The following is a 7,776-nucleotide window of genomic DNA, read 5'->3' on the forward strand; positions in this document are numbered from 1 at the left end:
CAGATGTCTTTGCAAATGCAGAGAAGCTTATTGATTACAGCAACAGCAATGGAACAGATCTTTTAATACAGTCACAGTCTTTGTTGCTACTAAATAGCACAGGGCATGGTCAGCTAATTCATTTTGCACAAACACGCTCTGTCCATCTGGACAGCCACCCAGCCAGTGTCTGAACGCTGGTTATTCCTGGTCGTGCTGATTCTTCCTGGATGGGAAGCCCATTCAGCGCAGGTCACGCACACACAGGGGAAAGCTGGGTTTCCCAGAAACCAGTGAGAGAACATGCAAACTCCTCACAGAGTGGATCTGAAGGGACCTGTAGGACAGCAATGAACAGACACACCATCATGCTGACCTCATCTGCATGAGATTTTGGAAACACGGCAGGTTTCTCTTGGGTCTTTGTCTTATATTATGTTGTATAAGTCTTCAAACCCCTTTCAGGCAGGCGGCAGTGGTTGAAATCGTTGGCCCCGTCTACTGGAACAGTAGGTCCACCCTGTTCCTCTCCCCTGCCTCATGCTGGCGCCTGTGCTGAGAGTATTCTCCACCGAACGGCCCGCTGTGTCATCCGGAAAGCGCAGGAGAACCCGCTCTGCAGCCAGGCCCTCGCCCGCCTGACCCGGGAGCACCACTGACGTCTCTTACGCAGGGGGAGAGGGGACGGAGAAAGGCAGGCAGCCAGCGAGCCTCGCTCTGTGGCTGTCTGGGCGACGGGCTGTCCTGGGGTGACAGTGCGCCTGAGAGCACGTGTCTCTGCTGCTCGCGGTCAGTGCTTATTCCTGCAGCGACTCTCTCCCCCTCCTCTGACGGACAGCGCCAGCGTCTCCGACCTGCGTCCCCAGGTGCTGTGCGGTCAAAGGTCAAAGGGCGCAGCTTTGTGAGCAAGGGTCGCCGCTGGGGAATTCTGTGGAATCCGGGCGTTGCCACGGAGATCAGAACAGTGCCAGGAGATGGGGAGTGATGGGTATCTCCCGGGGGCAAAAAACAACGAGAGCCGACGGGGGGGGGGCAGGGGTACAGGGGTACAGGAGGAGGGAGGGAGGGAGGGAGAGCCCAGGTCACCCCCGAGCAAGAGAGAAACGTCGCCTGTCCGCCGGTCTCCCTCCTGCCCATTCCTGACTCCAGCTCTGCGGACGTTTTCGTGTGAAAGCTCCCCTGCGCCATCAGACACACGCTGCTATTGCCAGGCAGCGAGGAAAACAAACACTGACATGACAGCACCTGGGCCAACTGTACAAGGAACAGATTAATCCATTTCTCTGACTGGCTCTCCCTGCCTGCTGTTAGTCATGGATCGCAGTCAGAGTGCCTTAACCCCTCGCTGCCAGCAGCATGCTCCCAGAAAGGCATGGGACTCCCCATTAGTGACTCGGGTGGGATCTGAGTGGCTGAGAGTAAACTGCCTGATTGTGTCCTCTTGAGTTGTTAAAATAACATGGAAAAGCTTCTCTTCAAGCTGAATTAAATTGCACGCTTTCCTCTTGCAGGCTGTAAGGAGGAACCTCCTGGGTGGGACTGGTGATCTGTGGGATTGCAGGGCTCAAGATTCAGGAGCCGAGAAGTCAGCCCAAGAGGAAGAGCATGAACTCCAGCAGGGGCTCCGGTCAGCAAACACAAGCCGAATGAAAAGTACACTTGTCTTGTCGGTATGGACAGAGGGTCGTCTTTCCTCTCCTCTCTCTCATTTTTAAATCTAAAAGGTCATCTGGAAGCCCCCGGGGTGAGGTCGTGCCCCCTGACCCCTGACCTCTCCTTGGCAGGAGTGAATGTGTGAGAGGGCCCAGGTGAGGAGGAATGGGGGCCGTGGCCACAGCGTGTCCGAGCACGCCTCTGTCCCTCTCATTCCATCGCTCCTCGTCTTCAGGGCCCTGCTCTCGCCCGCCAGCGCCCTCTGTGGGAATGAGGCTCTGTGCCGTGTGTGTCGCCTACTGACAGACCGGGCAGCTTTCCATGGGCACGCTGGCCGTCTGGACAGGAAGGAGGGGGCAGTCCAGGAATCCAGAGGTGACCTCATGCCGTCTGTGCTGTGGAGTCCTAACTCTCCACACTTTCTTTCTTCCAGTGGAATGGCCCTGTAGGGGTATCCGCCATTATCTTCTGCTGCTGCCGGCCATGTTCAGTCTGGGCCGACATCCGTGTCTTAGTGTTGGTAGAGCCGCCCATATGAAAGGACTGTTAGACCCATTTCCCAACAACCAGAAACGTCAGTAGGCACACATGAGCTGCAGCCGGAAATGGGTGAGTGCAGGGTGTGCACTGGTGTGTACGGGTCTTTATGGGTGTCGCAGGTTCGAGCTGGGGTCACGTCACACGGTCAGAGGAGAGACTAGGATCTCGCAGGAGCTCGGAGCTCGTCCTGCTGCAGGACTCTGGGGCCAGTCCACCCTTTCCAGATAGCCTGGGGAAAACTGAAAGAACAAGAACATGTATTGTGCTCCTGCATTCCCAGACTTCTCATCCCAGAGGACTGGGACACCAGCAGCCCCCCAGCACAGCCCATCATGAGGGCCAGTGGTCAGAGCTGAGAGAGAGAGGCAGTGTGGGCCAGTGGTCAGAGCTGAGAGAGAGAGGCAGTGTGGGCCAGTGGTCAGATCTGAGAGAGAGAGGCAGTGTGGGCCAGTGGTCAGAGCTGAGAGAGAGAGGCAGTGTGGGCCAGTGGTCAGAGCTGAGGGAGAGAGGCAGTGTGGGCCAGTGGTCAGAGCTGAGAGAGAGAGGCAGTGTGGGCCAGTGGTCAGAGCTGAGAGAGAGAGGCAGTGTGGGCCAGTGGTCAGAGCTGAGAGTGACTCACACCCTGGTCAGTGCATCACTCTCTAGGCAGGGGCGAAGCAAACACTTCCAGTGTGTCAGGCAGACACACCCTGTGGCCTGTGTGTTTAAATAGCCTGTCAGGGAGAACAGCGCAAAGAAAACCAGCAGGCATGTCAGATAAACAGCTGCAGTAACAAGTGGGGATTAGTATTCAACTGCATTGCTTACTGCTTTATCCCCTGATGCCTTCTCTTTAAACTGAACACACCCAGCAACTGAACACACCGCTGACCAGCACCGTCCACACCCAGCGACTGAACACACCGCTGCCCAGAGACTGAACACACCGCTGCCCAGAGACTGAACACACCGCTGCCCAGCTCTCTGTACACCCGTTAACCCTGCTGCAGTGAAGGCAGTGGAGCAGAGAAAGGTGTTCAAGCACGTGCTAATCTGCCATGCGAGAGTGGCTACTGTGACTCAGGCCTGAATTATGCCACGCTCTGCAGTGCAAAGTCCAGTCGCTGGGCCGACCAGGCTGTAGCTCCCTCTCCCTCTGCTCCTGTCGCCCCTCTCCAGCCTCCGGGGGAGCAGGGGGTCAGGGAGCCGTGCCAGGAGCGATCTCAGAGACCAGGCCTGCGGCGGCACAGGGCACACAGACACACTGGGCTCCTCTGTGTGAGTGATCGCCCATCACGGTGCGCCCGTGCTGCAGTGCAGAGAGATGAGATGAGAGTGTTCGCGATGTGCATGTTTTCGTCAGGCCAGACACGGGTCCTGGCTTCTGTTGCAGAAGTATCGGGAGTGCAGTCCTACCTGAGTGTAAGTCGAGAGGAGAGCGGGATCTAAAGAAACCTTCTTGGCCGACTGCGAGGTGACGTCATGCGGCTCGGCGGCTCTGCTCTCCCTGGGTCCAGCGGAGGTGGGGGAGTGTCTCAGGGCTGCACATCCAGTGGCCACATTCCCTTTCTAGGGGTTTGATTACATCTGGCCGGCGGCTCTCTGGCAGGTCCGGTGTCTTGGCTCGGCTGTGGGCTGTGGGCGTTGGCAGACGGTTGCTGTCGCCCCGGTGGCGGGCCGAGGGGCTCGGGGCGGGCAGGCCCGGCGGGCTGAGGGGACCCAGCACAAGGGGAGCAGGGAGATAAAAAGCTCGGAGAGAGAGAGGTTGGACTTTGGAAATCCCAGCACATCTGGCTTCTATTAGCATGTGGGGGCCGCTAAAATAATGTTTTTCACCCTACAAGCCTCTCTTTGCTATAAATTACCCACCAGCCACTGTGTCTTCCTGACTGAAGTTCGTTCAGTGAGCCAGTTTTCTTTTCCCAGACACCCCTCCCCACTCCCCCTGCCTGTCCTGTCCAGGATGGGTCCCCCTCCCTCTCCCCCTCACTGCCTCGCTCCTGAGGCTGGCGTGTGTACGAGGGCTCTCCGGCAGGTGGGATGAGGCCCGAGCTCTCAGAGCTGGGGCAGGAGGGGTGGCGCAGGGCTGTGCTGGGGGCTCGTCTTCCCACGAAACACCAATTAGATAAATCGGGCCTGACAAGGGCAGGCACATGAAAGGGTGGCTGGTGGCCTAACGAGGGGGTTTGCTCAGGATGGGACACTGGCCGATTTTCTGCCAATTAAGGGCAGGTCTGTCTGGCGCGGACGCGAGCACAGGCTGTGGGGTACGAGCTGGGGAGCTCAGAGCTTGATCAGAGTGGGCCAGTGACAGGGCTATCTCTAGATCTGGGTGTATCGAAAACGTCTTGTGAAGTGAACACATTCACTTACACAGGACTGCTCTCCCGGCACCTGACTCGCTTCACCACCGCAGTGCAGCACAGCACTGAACACCCTGACACTGAGACACTGAGCACACTGCAGCCCAGCACTGACACTGAGACACTGAGCACACTGCAGTCCAGCACTGACACTGAACACACTGCAGTCCAGCACTGACACTGAGACACTGAGCACACCGCAGCCCAGCACTGACACTGAACACACTGCAGTCCAATACTGACACTGAGACACTGAGCACACCGCAGCCCAGCACTGACACTGAACACACTACAGTCCACCACTGACACTGAGACACTGAGCACACCGCAGCCCAGCACTGACACTGAGACACTGAACACACTGCAGTCCAGCACTGACACTGAACACACTACAGTCCAGCACTGACACTGAGACACTGAGCACACCGCAGCCCAGCACTGACACTGAGACACTGAACACACCGCAGCCCAGCACTGACACTGAACACACTACAGTCCAGCACTGACACTGAGACACTGAGCACACCGCAGCCCAGCACTGACACTGAACACACTACAGTCCAGCACTGACACTGAGACACTGAGCACACCGCAGCCCAGCACTGACACTGAGACACTGAACACACTGCAGTCCAGCACTGACACTGAGCACACCGCAGTCCAGCACTGACACTGAGACACTGAGCACACCGCAGCCCAGCACTGACACTGAGACACTGAACACACTGCAGTCCAGCACTGACACTGAACACACTGCAGTCCAGCACTGACACTGAGCACACTGCAGTCCAGCACTGACACTGAGACACTGAGCACACTGCAGTCCAGCACTGACACTGAGACACTGAGCACACTGCAGCCCAGCACACTGACACTGAGACACTGAACACACTGCAGTCCAGCACTGACACTGAGCACACCGCAGCCTAGCACTGACACTGAGACACTGAGCACACTGCAGCCCAACACTGACACTGAGCACACTGAAGTCCAGCACTGACACTGAGACACTGAACATGTATCCCTTCTCTTTTGTGTTGCTGAATCAAGTAAGAAATAAAAAGCTGAAAACATGAGAAGAGAGAGGTATGTGGAGATGTTTCTTCCTCACACTGTCTTCCTGCCATGCTAAGTTGTTTTGCCCAGTGATGTTTCTTATCCCTGCAGGTTCGTACTGGGATGCTGGCTCAATGCCACAGTTTCCAGTGCCCATGTCTAATATCTGTTTGTCTTTCCATCTCTCCATGAGAGATGACAAGTGTGTATCTCACTGTGGTCTAATCCGTCTTGTGTGTGCTTGCCAATTTCTCACATAGTCTTTGAGCTGTTTGCCATCCCTTCCACACACTGGACAGCTCCCAGGCAGATTCAATCTGCCGTTACTGAGCGCTGCAGACAGACAGTCTGTCTGTGGGGTACACAGTCTGTCTGTCTGTCTGTGGGGTGTACAGTCTGTCTGTCTGTGGGGTATACAGTCTGTCTGTGGGGTACGGTTTGTCTGTGGGGTACAGGTTGTTTGTCTGTGGGGTACAGTCTGTCTGTGGAGTATACAGTCTGTCTGGCTGACTTTGAGGGTAACTGTGTTGGTCTCGGAGAGATGAGAACGATTCATTGTTTAGTTATTAGTCAGGTCATCGCTGTGTCTGCCGCGGAGCAGTGTGACCAGGCTGCAGGGAGAGATCCTCTGTGGTTATAGACCAGAGGCATGCCAGTCTCAGCTCCCATCCCAGAGCTGGCTGGTCCAGGCTGTAGCCCTCTGATGGGCTAGACTGCCCTCCTGCCCCGGGGCCGGGAGGAAGGGGGCGCTGGCTGAGATATCAAAGCCGGAAGGGTGTGTGTGTGGGGGGGTCTGTCTTTGTTCCCCTCCACCCTGAGATTCCTTGAAAAGATGGCTGAGCGAGCCGATCCGTCACGCCTCCCTGTTCTCATTGCTGATTGGACACGGTGAGCAAGCCACTGTTCCGCTGCCTGCGGGGGGCCGGAGGGGGTCCAGCTCCCTGACTTTCAGGCCCCCGGGAAGGGGCGGGGCAGAGCGGTGTACCTCGTGGCACAGCGATGTTCCCGATGGAAGCGCTGTGACATCGGACCTCTGGAAGAGAGACCCGCGAGCCTGCGGCCCCTCGGGAGGCTCGTCCAGCGACCCTGGCGGCTAGGCGCTGCTGTGAGGGGTCGAAGTCGAAGTGCACACCCTGCCTGCAGGGGGCGCCATGGAGCCAGGCTGTGATATCCAATAGGCACAGGAGGCACTGAGCCTGGGCCCTACCACAACTACAGGGCCTCAGGAGAGTCCGGAGCCTGAGGACCAGGAGAGTCCGGAGCCTGAGGACCAGGAGTGTCCAGTGTTTGAGGACCAGGAGTGTCCAGTGTCTGAGGACCAGGAGTGTCCAGTGTCTGAGGACCAGGAGTGTCCAGTGTCTGAGGACCAGGAGTCCTCTTTTCTGTACACAAGGCCAACACCCAGAAGCCCAGCAGCAACATCAGTGCTGGCAACGACAGTGCAGGAACACCTTTAAAAGACTTGAATATACACTCGATTTTCCACATGACTTAAAACCAGTTATCTATGGGGCAAGAGAATTATCTTAATAAGTGGAGGGAAGAAGCTTCAAATGGACGAAATGACAGACAAAACAGAGCAAGTTGAGGATCCAAATTTATTAAAGTTACAGCATAACAGCATCCAAAAACTGTATCCAAAATTTTTGTTCTTGCAAGTTCTCATACTGAAGATATGTTAACAGCTCTTCTCCCTTTCAGAATTGGTAACCCTACATGTTGCTGAAACATGTGGCCTGTGTTCTGAAAACCAGATTTTCAGCGGCGAAGCAGATCTCAGGGCGCTATATACTTTATGCACTTTATCTCACTGGTGAGGAGTGACAGATCTGCAGCCAGCAGGCGTGCCTGTGTTCAGTTGTGGACGCTGCTTCTGAAGCCAGAGCAAAGAGCACATCTGAGTTCCAGCCTCCGTTCGCAGATCTTGGCTTGACTTTCTGAGCGAGAGCACCCTCCTCCCGCCCCCCTCTGCTTCCAAGAAGAGCTTCCTCTCTCTCGTGGTGGAGTGAAAACAGGCCCGCTCATTTTTTAGAGGTAAGGCGAGCAGCGGATTGCCTTTAATACAAACCAAATGCCCGGCCCGTCCCTATCTCTCTCCACGGCCCCGGGACACACAGACACCGAGATGAAAAACAGATCCCCTTCTTAATCCGGCCTCCTGTGCTGCTCCGGCTTTGTGCGGGAGGGACGTTTTGGAGCGCAAGAA

The sequence above is a fragment of the Lepisosteus oculatus genome, chromosome 23 (genome assembly GCF_040954835.1).
Source record: "Lepisosteus oculatus isolate fLepOcu1 chromosome 23, fLepOcu1.hap2, whole genome shotgun sequence".
Classification (NCBI taxonomy): domain Eukaryota; kingdom Metazoa; phylum Chordata; class Actinopteri; order Semionotiformes; family Lepisosteidae; genus Lepisosteus; species Lepisosteus oculatus.